This window comes from Pteropus medius, unplaced genomic scaffold (assembly GCF_902729225.1).
Source record: "Pteropus medius unplaced genomic scaffold, Ma_sr-lr_union100, whole genome shotgun sequence".
NCBI lineage: Eukaryota > Metazoa > Chordata > Mammalia > Chiroptera > Pteropodidae > Pteropus > Pteropus medius.
In genome coordinates, this window is record NW_024355008.1 from 5314723 (window position 1) to 5333135 (window position 18413).

At 32.2% G+C, this 18413-nt stretch overlaps 1 long non-coding RNA gene and 1 pseudogene across 1 annotated transcript in view; one reads left to right on the plus strand and one right to left on the minus strand.

Annotated features, from left to right (window-relative positions):
- Positions 1-18413, minus strand: part of LOC120598106 (uncharacterized) — a 78456-nt gene that overhangs the window by 33297 nt on the left and 26746 nt on the right. Inside the window, exons 2-3 of the long non-coding RNA XR_005651505.1 lie at positions 9363-9565; positions 5361-5415 (exon numbers count right to left, since the gene is read on the minus strand). This is a non-coding gene — a long non-coding RNA (uncharacterized LOC120598106). The remainder of the gene's footprint in view (positions 1-5360; positions 5416-9362; positions 9566-18413) is intronic.
- On the plus strand, positions 14079-14793 carry LOC120598104 (ribosomal protein L18-like; annotated as a pseudogene).

Below are 18413 nucleotides of genomic sequence, written 5' to 3' on the forward strand. Positions count from 1 at the left end.
AAAAAAAAAAAAAAAAAAAAAAAAAAAACCTGAGTTAATTGGGAATGAAGCTAGTTTTCCCCAAAGCATTCAACTAGTACAATGCCTGGTACATAGTAATATCTAGTGAGTATTTGTTGGATAAATGATTGATCGAATTATTAAATAAAATTAATGTAAAACAAGAAACAGCTAAGTATATAGGGAAATTCTAAATATGATAACAGTGGCATTTCAAGGCAATAGTCATTGAATGGTAGTTGAGACAATAGGAGGAATTTGGGAAAAAATATTGAAATTAATCTTAGAACTTATGATTTCATTTAACTCACAAGTGAATTAAAAATTAAGGTAAACAAAATCTTGAAATAAGGAGAAAGAAAAGGTGAATTTATATTATCTAATACATTCTAGAAGAGAAGAAAGAGTAAACAAGTAATAAGTATTTTATTAGAAGGTGATAACTACTACAAAGAAAAGTGAAATAGAAAATTAGAATTATTGGATTATCCCTAGAAAAATAATTTAAAAAATTTACAAATGGCTTTCTATCTATATGTTATGGGTGCTATCTCTTTTATACTTTTACACATTATAAAGGTATAAATTTTTTTATAATTTGTTATTTATACGAGAAACTATTTTATTTCTTTTTAACAGAAGTAGAAAAATACATATGAAATTTAATAGCAAATAATTTTATTATCAGTTTTCTACAAAATTGAGGTTATCCTAAAACAAGATGATTTTCTTAAAATGGAAGGAATTTCATTGACCTGAAGAAATTTGAGGGAAAAAAAAATTCTAGGCAATAGATTAGTGCAAAAGAGTAGCAAAATAAGTCTTCTCAAACCACCAATTTTGCCATGTTATTTTCTAACTGAAATTACTAGCTTCTGATTTTTGGGTTTTATTCATTGTAATAGTTCTACACTATGATGATGCTAGTAGTGGCTTTTAACCTTACAAATATTTCAGTTGCATGCTTCTATCTCATACTTGAACCTAGAAACAAGTATCACCTTTGAAGCCTAAAATATAATGCAGTGATTTGCTTATAAATGTTTAACATTTGGTTCTTTGTGTTTGTGTTTATTGGGAAAGAGCCCTAATTTGTACTATTTGCTGATTTCTATAGTGTAAATACTCTCAACATGACTGAGTTCCCAAAAGTGGAAGAAGATGTGCATAATAGGGTTTCATGAACCAATTCAAAGCAGCTCCAACTCACCATTGAGCCAAGTCTTCCATCATCTGTCCACTTTACAGGTTTAACATCATCTTCCACTACTCCACACAGGAAATCTCTGCTCAAGCTGGATCAGAACATTCCTTACACATTAAACTTGTTCCCTGTGTCCATACTACTTTCTTCGCTAAGATTATCAGCCTATCGCCTCTCTCTTTCTTAAGCACTTATGTCTTAGACACAAAGATCAGAGTACACATATAGCAAACCAAACAGCCATAGACTATGCCTTTATAAAACATTTTTGAGACAGTAATCAAGTAATCACAGCAATGTGTAACGAGAAGCTGACAAATATTAAGAAGGATGCTAATAGAACACCACACAACCGGTGACTTGATTTCTTCTGAGGGATCCTGTGTTCTGCCACTGCATGGCATATATCTTATGTCTGAAAGTGTATTGTGTTCCTCAAGTTAAAGGTATACAGCTTCTATATCTATATTGCTTATGCCTTGTCTAAGCATTCTATCTGTCTTTAGTATGTTTTCAGAAAAAAAATGTTGGGGCTGTAAAAGAACACCTTGATCTTACCTGACCTGACAGAGCAGCTGATGACACGGAAAAGAGGGCAACCGGGACTGTGTATCTAAGAGCAGGACAAGAGAAGGGGGCCAGGGAAGATGAGGTTGACCAAAGGACCCTAGACAGAGCACTAATTTAAGCTGAAGCAGAAATGGCTGGATAGAACTGTCCATAGAGCTGACCGCCAGAAAGGGGTTAGTCAGGACTGAAGGACACTGACAGCAGTGGACTAAAGATCAGATTAAGAACTCTCTACCTCTAATATGACCAGCTTTCCAAATTCAGAAGTTTAAAGTGGTCACTTTCCTTTCTTTTCTCAAAACCAGTATCCTCAAAAACTGGATATTAACCAACTTACATCATCCCATTAATGATAATGAATAAAAAGGATTAGGACAATGGCAGAGTTTTAAGCAATCGATAGGTGACTTCATATTTAGAGGCGTCTTCCTTACAAAGATCTATTGATTTGCCAGGGCAAGCTTTCTGACATCTCCAAACCTCATAGTCTCATTTTTAATAACCTTTACGATTTATTTTAGGAAAACAGAAAAGTAGAAGAGTTTGGAGAGAAAAAAAAAAATCCATTATCAGTAGAAAAATCCTGATAGCTTATAGAAGAAATTTTTTTTAAAAAAAATCACTGTGAAACTATTGGGCTTCCCTTCTTCATCTATTTTCACAGAAACTCATGACATTAAATGTTAGCTGATGTGTAATAATTTCTATCCACTTTGAATAGATACATGAATATTACAGATGAAGTAACAATGCAAATAACTGAGTTATTCCTAAAGACCAATTTTTCTTAGATTAAACGTAATCTAACACAGTATTCTTAAGGTTGCAATGTGAAATGGATGTGAGGAAATGTGAGATGTTGAGAAACATGAATAGTTTAATGTAATCATCCAGGCTATTTTGACAAACTCACCACTTTTTCCCTAACTTCTCCAGAATAACTACTTTGAGAATCATTTGTATATGGCCAGTAATGGTCAATCTAAGTCTTAGACATATTTGTCAATATCATTCTTCTTCCATGCTGGTATCAGCAACATTGTTCAAACTACCACAACTATAAAAATAACTTTATCCAGCACTAAATTAGCTTTATTTTATAATGATCTTCCCTGAGAAAAGTTATTTTCACTACAAAAATTTTTGTTACAGTATAAAGTATATAAAACTTTAATATCATTGTAAAAAAGGAAATTCTTCTGCCTTCTTTGATATCCTTAATCTCAAGAAACTAAATTAAAGCTCACAACTATCATTATTTTAATACCAAGTCAAACTTTTATTTACAAAAATGAATGCTGAACATGAGTAGCACTCTAAAATAATCATAACCTTTTAACATGTGCTAAATCTTTTAGAGTGCCTGTACCCTTTTATTTGTACACAGAACAAATTATTCTATATTTTTTTATATTATATGTTATACCAACATCTCAGCAGCAACCATATTTTCCTTAATGATCTTCTGCTTATTCCAATTCCCTAATATTTGGCTATCAAAACTTTGAGATTTCCCTGACATCCTTTGACAATTCCAGTGATACACAAAAGTTAAGATAAGCAATCCATGTGGGCTTAACACAGTCTCTTGTTCCCCTGAGTGAACATCAAAACATATATAACCAATATAGCATGAATTCTCTTACCAAGACTAAAATGATTTGATTTCTATGAATCCATTTTAACTAATTTTTGTTTTTATTTAGACCAGTGGTTCTGAAATGTTAGCACATATCAAAATTACATATAGAGTTTATTAAAACACAGAGAACTTGACCTCAACTAGACTTTCTGATTGAGTGTGCTTAGAATAGGACCCAAGAATTTGCTTTCAGGTGAAGGTACTTTGGATCAGTGGACCACACTGAATTTGGATGATCACAGAATTCCATTCTTGAGTAACTTCTGCCATTTGCTTGCTAGCTGATTTGATGAAATTATTTCTATGGAAAAGTTCACAGCAATAATTAATTCTAATCTGAGAATTAATTTTCATCTATTTTTCAGTTTTCTTTCTACAGCCCTGCTGGGAAGATGTTAAAAAATATTCAGCCCAGTCATAAACACAGGCACCTCAAGGAACTTAATATTTCAATAAGAGAAGAATCGATGTGTCCACAACACATTGGTTAAAGGTTAACAGCCAGAGGACAGCTATTATCACCTTTCTGCAATAAAGAAATATAAGTGCTAATAGCTTAAGGGACTTGCCCAAAGTCATTTAAGAATTTTCAACTGGTGTTTAGAAGAGGAGCTGATCAGCATTCTTAGTTGCTTTTTCATCTTAATCAGGATAATACTCCCTGCTCTTGGATGACAACAAAATTTTCTTATTTCTTCATTTTGATACTTAAAAGACACTGTTTCAGAAAAGTTATGATTTTTAAATTATGATTTTAAAGTCAATTTTACCTACCAGAAAATGAAAATATTTATAAATATTGGCCATTCATATTGTTAAAAATAAATAATTAATAAAATTGTTGTGATAATGTATTTGCTCATATGAGACCTATGAATACATAAAGGCTTAAAATAAACAAAATAATGAGAACAAATTCATCTTCACAGTGTTTTAGCCAAGCAATTGCCCAAAGCTGCAAAGGCTTCACTACTCATTCCCATTCATGCCTCCAAGGGGCTTTTATAAGTCAGGCCACCTCTCTTGACTTCAGTATCCTCATTGTTAAAGGAAGAATATTGAACTAGAGGAGCTATAAGTTTATTCAAGCTCTAAAGTTTATAGTTCACAAAGCAGTTTAACTATCAAAAATTAATTTCTTTCATTTTTTATTTTTCTCTTTTAACTGAAGATTGCAATTAGTCTCAGATAAAAAGCAAATGTTAATAAAATATGTTACTCTTAAAAATAGAGATTCACTTCTTTGGTGAAACGATTGGTCCCAAAGTGAATCTTACAACAAAACAAAAAAACAAACAAATGCATACATCCTATTAAAGTTATTGCACACTGTAAAAATGATAGAGAATAAATGCACAATAAAATTTTTAAACCCTACATGAGTTATTATTGTTTGTTAACATAGGCAACATTTTTTTCCTAGTAAATTATCAAACTCTATTATCAAACTCTCTCTCTCTCTTTCAATTCCATACACATGTGCTTTATGTTTTCCTTCATTACACCAACTGCAAAATAATTACACAAAAAGATTTAATACAAAATTACAGTCAAGATCTGATTTCAACACCAGAAAAAAACTCCAATGGCTAAATTTAGATATCTAGGTAAACATCATTAAAGATGCTCACCGAGAATCAAACAGCTCAAATATTTATTGAAGATGGATGTAACATCACCATTTTATAAATATAAAGAATTTTCTCAAAACAATATATTCCAAATATGCTTCATGAAAACTATTCAATTGTTCTACTATTTGAACAGATAAATGAATGTCCATTTAATTTTGACTCTCAAAATAGTTTATTTGTGAACTCTATGGTTAGAAATTATCACATAATGCTTTCTATATGAAAAGGCTTTCATATTTAAATATTAGTTATAAATTTTAATATAATGAGATATTAAAATATGCAAAATAGATGACTTCAAAATACTCACCAGCCTCCATGGGTTTGTACCATGTCGATACCAGTTGCCCAGCATCATTATTCTCCTAAAAACAATAAGCCTGGTTAGAGAATTCACCCTACCATAATTATAATTAGGGGAAAAAAAACTCTCCATCTTAGAAAAACCCTTACTTAGCATTAGGTTTGCTACTGTGAACATTTTTACTATATGAAAGAGTTTAGATTTTATGAAAAGTTAAACATTTCTGAGTAGTTACACTTAATTGTTATCTTGAATGGCCATTTACAGTAAGCCAAAGACATTGACAACTTGAAAGTCACTTTGGAGGTTATCACTCCATTGTAAAAATTAGGAGAGGAGGTTAATTGAAGAAAAGGATTTAAATGAAGATTGCATCATTCTTAGTGCATTAAGGTCAAAATATAGTATTGATTTACTTTTATAGGTAAATGATGGATATTCCATAAATTATTTATGCCATTACCTTAGATTTTCATTGTCCCTTATATAGATTCTATATTTAGCAATTATCATACTAGGAAAACAAGTTTCAGTCATCTTTTTCCATTCTGAACTGAATGAAACAATCTGGTGAGGCAGGTTTGTCTCTTTTTCTCTAAGCCAGTTGTGTCAGAGGGGCATGTTCTTGCTTGTAAAAAATGTGATAGGCAGGGACTCTGTCTGCTGCCTTCTCAGAGTACATGCAACATGCCCAAATGTTCCCATGATTCATTATGGGACACTCACCTCCTTCATAAAATGTGAGATTACTTGGAAATTCATTTGCAATAGCAACTAAAGGTGCTATTCTGTATGATGAATGTTATGAAACTATAAAAAATCATGTCTTTGAAGATTATTAATGAAAAATTCCCATAATATAATATGAAATTTAAAAACTGCATCTACTAATTTTTATAAAGTATAACTCTAATTACTTTTCCAAAATGTATAGAAAAAATAGAATAAAATACATAAAAATTGTACATGTGGTTTTCCTTGTTTATAGATCACAGAAGATTTTTTGTTTTTTAATACTTTACTCATAGTACTTTTTAAATTATTATTTTTTAAAACAGTAAGCATTTTTATAATACCATAATAAAAGAAATGATCTCTGGAGGGGCCAATGAAAGCAAAGGGCCAAATCCTTTCTCTCTTATATTCATGTAGAATTTGTATCTGCCATGACCTTTAAGAGGTCAACAGAAGTTCTGAACAAGCAAGGAGTAAGTATGTGTCAGGGGAAATGAGCTTGAGAACTGAAAAATCATCAGGAAATAGACACGGAAATATGAGGGAGAGCAAGAAAAGCAGAAAAGGTGTGTGCTTTCAAAAATATCAATGATGCCCTAGGTATTAAATGTATGTCACCAATTTAAGATGATGATACTGGACACAAAGTAAATGGTTAAAATAGTGACTTCTCAAAAAGCTATTACTTAAAACAAGAGAATGTTAAATTCACTATTTGACCAAGGTATTGCTTATTTCTTTCTTTGTTCTCAGAATCCAGTAGCTTTCACTTTTCTTAGCTTTTCTTAACCATTTTTATTTTAAAATTATAAAATGGAATTAAAGAGCCACTTAATTATTGATATCCTGAAGTTTGCTTATCTGCTGATGAATGTTACATGAGAAAAAAAATTTTATCAGACAAATAATCCTCTAAATTATGTCAATTATCAGAAATTTTATTTTTTAAAAGGAGAATAATTCCAAGTTTTATGAAATGTACTGATACACAGTTCCCCACAATGATTAGAGGTAAAATATTTATATAGAATACAAGATAGGATTTTACCACTTATTATGATGATAAAATTACAATACCTCTAGCTCTATGCCCAGAATTAAAAATATATGCTTGATTAAAATTCAACTGAAATTTGTCTTGAAAATATGTCACTGAATTGAAATACATCCTAATCTCCCAACCAAAAGGGAAAGAATGGTAAATTTATATTAGCAAAATAAATAGTCTAGATTATTACAAACTATGTTATCAAATAAATATATCTATGAAAATGTGGTAGACATTTATTAAATTTCTAAAGGTTATCAGAATTCATAAGCCAATTCAGCCAAAGGTTATTATTAAAATCCCATAAGCTAAATATCCAAGGTATTTCACAGTCTGGCTATACTAGATTGTGGCCAGACTGTGAAATACCTTGGATATTTCCTATTACCTATCATTCTAAGAAGTGGCGTACAAAGTTTCTGCCAAATTAAAGTCTAAAAAGAGTTTGGGATTCTTGCATAAAGATAATATCCCCATAAGTGACAGAGTAAAATTGTAAATGTGTGTGCTGGAAATTGAGCTTTTAGAGGTAACTAGACAAAGCTTATGCTGGAAGATAACAGGTTCTAATAGCTGTATCAAAGTTAAATTAAGTTTAAACATGTCCACATTATTCTCTTTTCTATGAAGTTTTAGAGACAAGTACGAAATCTGCCCAAAGAAAACCAGCTTTGAATTTCAGTCCACAATTCAGTTTGGAAATAATAACCAAAATAATAATGGCTTAGTTTAAACCAAAGTTATAATTCTGATTTCAAATTTGCTATTTGCCAGGAAATCTCTTGAGGGGAAGAAGTACGTCTGTCTAAATCATTTCTCCATTTGCAGCTACGAGCACGGTACTCAATAAAATTTTCCAAGTAAATTCACTGATTTTAATTCAATTTACACTTCCTAAATATCAACTCTATGATAGGCAATGGTGATACATAAATAGACAAAATATGATTTCAACGTTATTGAAGTTGTTTTGGCCTCAGTTTCCACATCTGAATAAAGAAATAGCAAACTGAATAATTTATAATGTTCCTTCTCACTCCAAAACTATATGCTCCTACTATCTCAAGCATTAATTATTTATCTCTAAAAATATATTCAAAGCCACAGTATTATCAGCTTTAAACTATCCCTATTAATGGTAACAAGCAGTGGAAGTATAGGATAGTGGTCAAAAGCTTGGAAATTGAGGTCAGACAGTCATTAGTTTAATCAGGAAGGAAAACCACACAGTATTTAAAAAGAAAAATATAATATAATTAATAATTAACTATAATGAAAGATTGGAATAAGGAGATATCAATTATTAAAAAGTAAAGGGAACTCCAAAAAATATAGGAATTGCAGGTATAATGAGCAGTCACTACCTTTAAAACTGAGACTGAACACCTGAGAGAATGTTTTCCCCCTATGCCAGGCCTGAGATACAGACCTTGCAAGAGAGGGCATAGCCATGACTTGACCCGTTGAATGGCAAAGAATTTGCTGTGGTGCCTAGCTGGCATAACTTGCTGGAAGTCTGTGCCCTAACATGCTTATGAAAGCTATATACAGAGAGGTACCTCTCACTGCAAAATCACCTGAGTGGAAGCTGTTAGCCATTAGGTACTGCCATGCACTGCAGAATGAAGCAACTGTAGGAGCTGTAGAGGTCAAGCAATGCAGAAGCTATTCATGCCATGGGAACCTGCTGCTAGATCACTCCCAAACCAGAAAACAAAACATTTTCCTCCAGCAGTGTCTCTCCATCCCTCTGTACTGAGAAAGCCCAACATTGTGTCAGTTGCCAAAGGGCCCAGATCCATTTTTACAGATCAGGCAAAATGGACGAATTTCGAGCTAATAGGCAATAAATAGATAAGTAGTACAGTCCACTCCTTTAAATCTCGACTGTTGCATGCTCCCTGTTACATACATTTTAATTCCCATACAACAACAAAACAACGTTATATCTGTATAGTTACCCTTTTAAAAAAAGACTCTTTCCCTAAAATGAGACTAAGAAAAGCCATTGTATTTATCACTGGCTATATGAATTGCTCCACAAATTCAGGAAGAATCCCACTGAATATTTTGTTACCTAAAAGACTAAATTGTAAATTTAACTACCAATAGCATATACATAACATAAAAGGAAGAAAGCAAGGGTTGAAGAAAATGGTGGCATACAAATAAACACACACACAATATAACAGTCAAATAATATGCAAAGTCTCTACAATCCTTACTTCTGTGATTGGTCACCGGATTTGTTTAATGTCTTTGGCTTCCTTTTTCCATTGCTCATCGGTTGTTACCTCTATCATCAGCCAGAACCTCATTTAGCCAGGATTTGAATGACCCAAATCTTCATTGCCAAAGATTCGCAGTCCTCAATTGTCTCCACCTTGCATCTTTAGTTAGCTGTTTGCTGTCTCCAAACTCTTGCTACCTTGTTCACAAAATGGCAACAAAGTTCACTTATTCTCACCTCAAAATTTTGTGATGAAGATAAAATTAGTTAAGGCATGAAGAGTCTCTACTACACAATAGATATTTTGAAAGTTATTCTAAATGTCACCTATATCAATTTGTCTTCTCTTAATAAAGGTAGCAGAAGACATATTAGAAGAGTTATATGTGCAGCAATATTTTACTTTTGGCTTTCAAAATAATTTTAAGAATGAGATTTATTGATGCTTACATCTTGGACCCTGTTTTTGAGTCTTAATCGAAAACTGGAAGATACATGCTATGTCTCTGAAAAGGTGGAGTGAGATTTTGTTTTTTCATTATACACTTTTTTAGTATTTGCATTTGTTACTACAAGTATGCATGATTTTGTCTGCAAATTTCTAGATTCATTACGTAGAGCAAATTACTTAACCTATGTAGAGTTCTTTTCTTATCTGTAAAATAAAGGAATTAGAATAGATACCTTCTAAATTTTCTTCCAACTCTAGAATATATAATTTTTTTCTACAACTTCAGAGCTTTGTTCAGTAATACTTCAGAGATTGTGAATAGATGTTTATTTAGTATGTAAAGAGCACGATCTTTGGACTAGAACAATATCAATTCAAATCCCACCATTTACTAGATATATAACTTTGAGTAAGTTGCTTACTTACTTTTGGGCCTAAGTTTCATCGGTAAAATAGAAAAAAAAAATACTTCATGCACATTAATATACAATAGGAATTCAATTAATTTTACCTATGCTATTTCTTAAAAAAAAATCTACATTGACTCTAAGACATATCACTACATTATGATCCAAAAAGAACAAAAGAAAATAAAAATGGAAGGGAGGAAAAGAAGGAGGGAAAAAGAGAAGAAGGAATAAAAATTTTTTCAATTAAATCATAGCATGCTATCATTGTAGATGCTTTCCAATATCAGAGATGTTAAAGTGTGTGTGAAGGAGGAGGTTAAGTCTTTTTAAAATCAATAAGATAGGTATTACTGTTATTGTTATAAGGCAAATCAGCAATCATTTTTCATTTTTGATTTCAGCAATTAAAATATTAAATCAATATTACAGAATATGGAAAGTAAAGAGCAAATACTATATGTCCATTATATAAGGGCATCAGTGTGTTCATAATGAATTAATTATTGAGTGCTTACTATGTGAAAGATAAAATGTTACATGCTTGTGATATAATAATTGAGCAAAATGAGAATCTCTGTTCATGTTGAAGCAGACAGCCTGTAAGGAAAGAAAAGCATTGATATAATTTGGTCAGGATAAAGAGTAAAGCTAGAAAATATTCGACAAATAAAAATGGAGGACAATACTGCACTTTATTTATTTATTTTTTTAATATAATACTAAACCTTAAAAAATGTGAACATTTTTAAGTAGCATTCTGGAAAATCTTACATGTATAGAAGAAAAACATAGTATGTTAAGTAGAACAACATGAAGCAAATGATTCAGTGACTATGGGCAAGATGCCACTAGGATTAGAGTAAGAAGACTAGAGCATTATAATGAAAGAAATTGAATGTTAAAATACCCATTTCCCAAGCCTGATTGATTTATGAACTTAATCTCTTCAAGAACCTAGGGTTTTGATTCCTGACCTAGTCAAACAAAAATGTCTGAAGGAAAATAGATTTGCTAGTCCAAACACAAAAAGAAATAGAAAGTGAAGTCACAGTACAAATTTCCAATCTGGAAACAAAAATGACAAGCTTTAAAATTTTACTGTCATTTAATTCAAGAACAAGAAGCTAATGTTCTCTAGTTAGATAACAGTGTCCATGGTTATACTGGACTAATAACATAGCCAGAAGGCATTTATTAATCTTTTATTTACTTAAAAGCATACCTTGTATATCTACCTAAAGGGAAAAACAATATATGTATTTTCTCTTCTACCTTGTATAACTTGTGTTTTAAAGCTATTGTAGAATAGATAGGCATTTTATTTAGTGATTTTCATAACAAAATAAGTCACTGAAAAAATTAAATAACCAATATATTAAAGAAGAGAGTTGGAATTTATATGCTCTATGGTATAGATAAATGAAAATAAATATCCAGTTATTTGACAACAAATGATAATTTGACCCATTATGACTATCCAGATATCTTCTGTTCTTTCTGTGCATCTCTATGCATTATAACTCTTCATTTCCTAATCTTTCTACACTCTTGTTTTCCCTCTATCTATAATGTTTAACATTTACTGAACACTTATAATTTGCTATTGGCTGGAAAGGAAAACTGGGGGTAGAATGCCTTATGTGTATAAATAATAATACATAATAACAGTTACATAAATATTACTTAACTCATGTTTATTAATTAGAATAAAATTGTATTAAAAGGAAATAAAATTTCAGAGAGTGAAGAAAAGGTATTTCCAAATAGAGATAATATAAAAGAGTAACCTTAAGAGAAAAGAAACAATTAATGACTCAGCTAAGTTAAAGAATACAAAACTGGAATTTGGAATGTGTGTGATAAAAGTTGTAATTTTTAATAATTTTGAGAAGAGAGTTAGAGGTGGAACATGTAAGATAAAGTAACAATAACATGTTTTTAATACTGAGTACAGTAATAGAGGCAAAGTAGAAAGATATACAATTCTAGAATAAATGACAATCTATGAAGATTAGATATATGAAAAAGCCCAGAGACAGTTTCTAGAATTCATAATTTCCATCCCACTATAGGCTGTATTATCTAACTTGCCCATGGAAAGATTCTTTACCACCTGATTTTTACTTCTAAAAGAAATGTACTTATAATTTTCTGGTTAAGCATTGTGACTTTAACACATGCATTTATTTCTGCTCCACCTAAAACATCCAAAATGATAGCAACTAAAAAAAAAAAAAATCTACAAAATCAAAGAAAAGTATAGCAATGTAGAATAAAGACGTTAACTAAATTTTGAAAACTGGAAACCAAATAAGCAGTTAATAATGAGGAAGATTTTGTGTGTGTGTGTGTGTGTGTGTAGAAGTGGGAGTTAACAAGAACCTAGCGGATTCACACTATAGAACCCCGAAGAATTGGAGGGATCTGTTAATTTAATGAAGATGCAAGGCACAGCAGAAAGGACAGTAAGAGGCTAAGTCTTTAAAAAGAGCTGCTATATCCTCTTCTCTCATGCCAGTCAGCCAATAATTATATCTCTCCTACCTGTGCAAAAGATGAAGCGTTTGTCCTCTGAAAAAAGTTGAATAGAGGATCTCATCTAAAGATATAAGGCACAGGTAAGGGGAAGAGGTAAGGTACTAATAATGAGATTTAAGTGATAACTCAATTAACAAACATTGAGTCTACCACACTCTTTCCTATCCTAGTATATCCAGGTCAAAATCCCCAATGGAAGAAATGGAAGGGAAAATAGACCAAAAGGAAAAAGTCCCACAGGTACTGACAATAAGGGATCCCCTCAAACATAATAAAAAGTCTGAGTTCTCCCATGAGTAAAACTCACCCGTAAGCCATCCTCACCTGAGAAAACAGAGCTCCAATAAACTTCAGTGCCCCACTCGATATAAACAGGAGGCTAAGGACCACTAGCCAGTTGTGGGAAATCTCTAATATGAAACATGAAAATAAAAATGTACAGAAAAAAAAGTAACCAAGGAAATTTATGAAGCAAAATATTTTTTAAATATTTTGTTGTCCTTGAAGAAATAAGAGATTATAATTATGACCCCAAATCAGAATGCTACAAAAAAAAGGATCATTTTAGATAACAAAAAAGTTCTAAGAAAACCAAAATATAATAGCAAAAACCAAAAATAATAGAAAGATTGGGAAATAAAGTTGAGGATATCTCCCAGAAAATAAAACAAAAAATAAAGAAAAATAGGACAGAAAATATAAGGGAAAAAAAGATTGATTCAGGAAGTCCAACGTTTATGAAATAGGAGTCCCAGATAAAGAAAGCAGAGAAAATGAGAGGGAAAAATTATCAAAGAAATAACACAAGAAAAATTCCCCAAATTTAACTGTTAGATATGGATCTCCACATTGAAAAGATCATAAAGAACCTACAGAAATAAATGGAGAAACAAAACAAAACTAAATTAACTCACATAGAAGTCTGTCACTGCAAAATTTCATCTCCTGAGGGATAAAAGAGGATCATGAAACTTTAGAGAGACAAGATTAATGTGTAAAAAACTGTTAAAAGTACCATCAGCCTTCCCAACATCAATGCTGAAAGCAATAAAACAAATGTAAAAATGTTTTTAAAGTTCTGAGGCATGATTTGCTACCTAAAAATTTAAGTGCAAACTATCAATTGTGAGGGCAGAAAAAAAAAAATTTCCAATATATATGCTCTCAAAAAATGTCTCCCGCTACATAATTACCTAAAGTTGCTGGAGAATGTCTCCCACAAAACAAAGAAATAAATAAGAAAGGAAGATACAATGTATCTTCAAGTTCCATATTAATCAAAGTGTCTAATTCCAAACAACAAAAGAGGAGTGTGGATGATTATCTAGACAAAGAGTTTATCTGTAAGATATAGGTAACTTATAGAATCAAGGGTTAGAAAAACAAGCCAGGCCACAGCATTGTCACCAAAGGGATGTGACACATTTCACATCTCTTGAGCTGTGGTTTGGGTGGGGTGAGTGGCTTCACCATGGGGGTCAACATCCTCCACAGCAAGGAGGGAAAGAGTGGGAGCAAGTTCCCCAAGACCCATGATATCTACCAAAAGCTTCTGGTCAAGCTCTACAGCTTTCTGGTCAGACAAACAACTCCACATTCAACCAAGTTTGGCTGAAGGGATTATACATGAGTCACATCAACCAGCTGCCTCTCTCTCTTTTAATGATGATGTGGAAGGTGAAGCTTCCTGGCCAGGAAGACAAAACAGCTGTAGTTGTAAGAACAATAAAGATGATGTGTGTATCCAGGAGGTGAAAAGAAGGTGTGTGTGCTGCGAGTGAGCAGCCACGCCCAGAATCACACCTTCCAGGCAGGGAGCAAGATCCTCACCTCCAACTGGCTGGCCTTGAATTCCCCCAAGGGCTTAGGTAGTGCCTTGCTGTCCTTGCAAGGGCTGAGAGGTGTACAGGCTTTTCAACAAAGGCCAGGGAATCCCAAAGAGCAACACCAAACTCTACAGACGCTGCAAAGATCAGAAGTTCAATCGTAGCACAGACTGAAGGTCCAGCTGCGGCTACAAAAACTAACCCCAGGTCCTTGTTATTAAAGGTTTTGGTTGGATATATAAATAAATAAATAAATAAATAACTGAAAATTGAAAAACAGTCACTGAAGCCTTTTTTATTTTGCACATGAAACCACTGTGGTCTTGCCTGGAGACACCCCTGAGATTACAATGTAGATACACATGGCTTGGGCCACTTGTAGGGAAGTGAGGTAAGAAAAACAATAATTTGGGCCAATCGCATGATTACAAAGTTAGGATTTCCAACACATTTCCAGAGGGTCAAGCTTGGCTTCTGTAGCAGACCTAAAGAAGCAATGAGAACATTGCAGGGATGGGAGAGAGCAGTTAGCTACCAGAGACATCTGAAAATATTGACTGGAGACTTGAGCTGCCACTGACTACACCAAGAACTCCACCTCACAAAGTGTTATTTCTGCTGCCATCAAAGAGAGCATTCCGTGTTCCTTCTTTTATGCATCATGAGCCGTGTTAAAGTTCGCCATGGACACGCTTGAATGAGTCATCCTATCTTATACATTTGTATCCTGGCTGAAAGTGTTTTGGGAAAAATGAGGTGCTAGCATTTTTAGCTACTAATCAGTAAGTCACTCTTTACTTTCCTACAATGACAATAAGAGTGAAGATTTCCCTAATCACAGAAAAGGCTTCAGGTGCTGGGCATAGAAAACAGAACAAATGTCCTTTTTCCATGGTATCCATGAAATACTAAATCCAGCACAGATGACAGGTGTAGAGAATTTCCTGGAGAATGAAAAGTGTGAGGATGATGGATATGCGTCAAGCCTAGAGAACAACCATGCAGACCAAAGCAGAAGACTAAAGAATTAAAGTTCTAGAATAGATTTGACAACTTTGACTTAGTGGAAAATGAGACTGAGAAGTATTGAAGAGTGTTGGAGATGTTTAACCAGAGATTATAAGAAAATTAAATAACAACAACAATAATAAAAGGCAATTGACTCTATAAAATAAAAACAAAAATTTGTACAAGAAAGGAAATTTAAGAATAGTGCTCGACTTGGCTCTGAATTAAACAATATATACATAGCAAGGATAATTTAAAACTCTGATTTAAAACTTAACTTAAATGTTAAAAAGTGGATTTGTTTGATGGAAAGAGGAGACATACATGTCTATGAGAGGGACGCTAGAATGTAAGAGGAGTTTAAGAGAATAAATCTTCAGTTTCCATAGTAGGAAGTCAATACACAATATCTGAAATTTAGAAAGATATTCAAAATAAGTTATTTTGGAACCTACCTAAACACCAAAGAAAATGGCTGAAAGACATGAAAGTGGCATCCACTGGGGAAATAGAGAATTGTGGAAAGGGATAGACAGAAGACTGCAGTTTTATGCTTGATATCATTACCGTTTGATTTTTTAAACTATTTCCAAAACTTGCTTTGGGAAAAAGGCATGCTTAATTCATAAAAAATAAATAAAATTTGTTACTAGGAAGAGTTCAATACTTACTGCTGGTAGAATTACAAATTATATTATTTGGAAAACTATGTGTCCAAATATAGCAAAAACTATAAAGCTTTTATACATTTTGACTCTTTAATTCCATTGATAGAAATTTATCATAATGAAACAATTCAATAAAGCAAAATGCTGTCAATTATAGCATTAGCTATAATAGCAATAAACATAAAAGAAATAAAAGGATTTATAAATTATGGTAAACTTAAGGACATAAAATAATTTATAATTAAATCTTGTAATTATAAACATGATATAGAAATACAGGAAAATGTTTATGATATATAGTTAGATTAAAAAGGAAGGATATAAAATTATTGGTTCAGTGCAATTGCTAATAATTAAAACCATGTTTGCACGTGGGAAAAAAAAAACATAAAAGATAAGTAAAAGCAAAAGTAAAAACCAAAGTTAAAACAAAGTGGAAATAAATGTAAAGAAAAATACCAGAATGTTTAGCCATTTATAAAGACAATATACAAACTAGGGAAATGTGTGTAATACTTCATGGAAAATGTACTATTATCTTCATGTGAGCCTTTGCTGAACAATAAAACACCTTGAAATTTAGAAGCTTAAACAAAAATAATGTATTTTTGCCATGATTCTGAGGTTTGAATTTTGGAATGAGTATATTTGGTTCTTCTGGTTTCTGCTGGGCTCACTCATTTTGCCATGTCTTGTCTAAGCCAGCATTTGCAATAATAGTTTATCTCTGCTCCATGTGGACACTCATCCTATAGCAGAGTAGCCAGGACTCTCATAGAGCAGCTAGACAGGGTTCCAACAATCTGAGAGACACATGCAATGTCTCAAGAGGCCCGCGCTTGCCATTCTACCAAATTCTATTGGCCCAAACAAGTTCCAATCTGAGAGACACATGCAATGTCTCAAGAGGCCCGCGCTTGCCATTCTACCAAATTCTATTGGCCCAAACAAGTTCCAACCCTAACCTTGGTTTAAAGCAACAAGTAAATGGATTCTAAATTTTCATAAGAAGAACTGAGAAAGAACATTTCGAAGGGAATGAATGCAGGAAGGAGTGTGGTCATTTTTACAACCTGCCATACTTCCTAATACATTAAAAAAAAAATTATTTAAAAAGGTAAAAAACAAAAAGCCAGACATTATATATTAAAAATAGCCTTTTAATATGATCATAAATCTTACTAAAAAATAAACACAAAACCCATTAAACACGACAAATTAACATCTTAATGTGATAAATGCAAATTAGCCTATATTGAGATACCATTTTTTATCAGTATAGTTAAAATCCAAAAGATGGGTAATATAGCGTGTTAGTGAAACTATGGGGAACTAAGCTTTTTCATACATAGTAGGTAAGAATGAAAAATGTTGAAAAAGAATTTACCAATATATAATAATTTTATATATGCAGGTATATTCTTTGACCCAGAAATCTCACTTCTCAGAATCTTATTCCAAAAATACAATGGCAAAAATATGGTGAAATTATGTGCAAAGCTATTTATTAAAGCACAATTTTTAATAGCTAAAGATTGAAAGCAAATTCAAGTTCATCAATAAGGAACTGGTTGAATAATTACTATAAATTCACACGATGAAATACAATGCAACCATTAAAAGGAAGAAAAGAGAGCTCCATATACAGCTGTGGAGTAGTCTCCAGGATTTAATATTAAGTTAAAAAAGAAAGCCAGGCTAACATTTATCTAATAAGACATATAAATAATTATTTAGTTTCAAAAGAAAAGGATAAAGCATAAATTTAGTAACATGTATATCTATGAAGGGGAGAAGAACATGGTCAAGGGACCAGCAGTAGAGGTTAAGAAAGTTAAAAAAGAAAGCCAGGCTAACATTTATCTAATAAGACATATAAATAATTATTTAGTTTCAAAAGAAAAGGATAAAGCATAAATTTAATAAAATGTATATCTATGAAGGGGAGAAGAACATGGTCAAGGGACCAGCAGTAGTCTTCTATGAATATATTTGCTTTGCAGAAGTGTTTTAAGCTATATAAATATTTTATAATTATAAGACAGCCATATCAAAATGAAACAACTGCAGTCCCCAAAATTCAGAAGCAAAACCAAATGTACTATATGTTTATTTGCGGGCCTATTAAAGAAAAATAAAGTGACT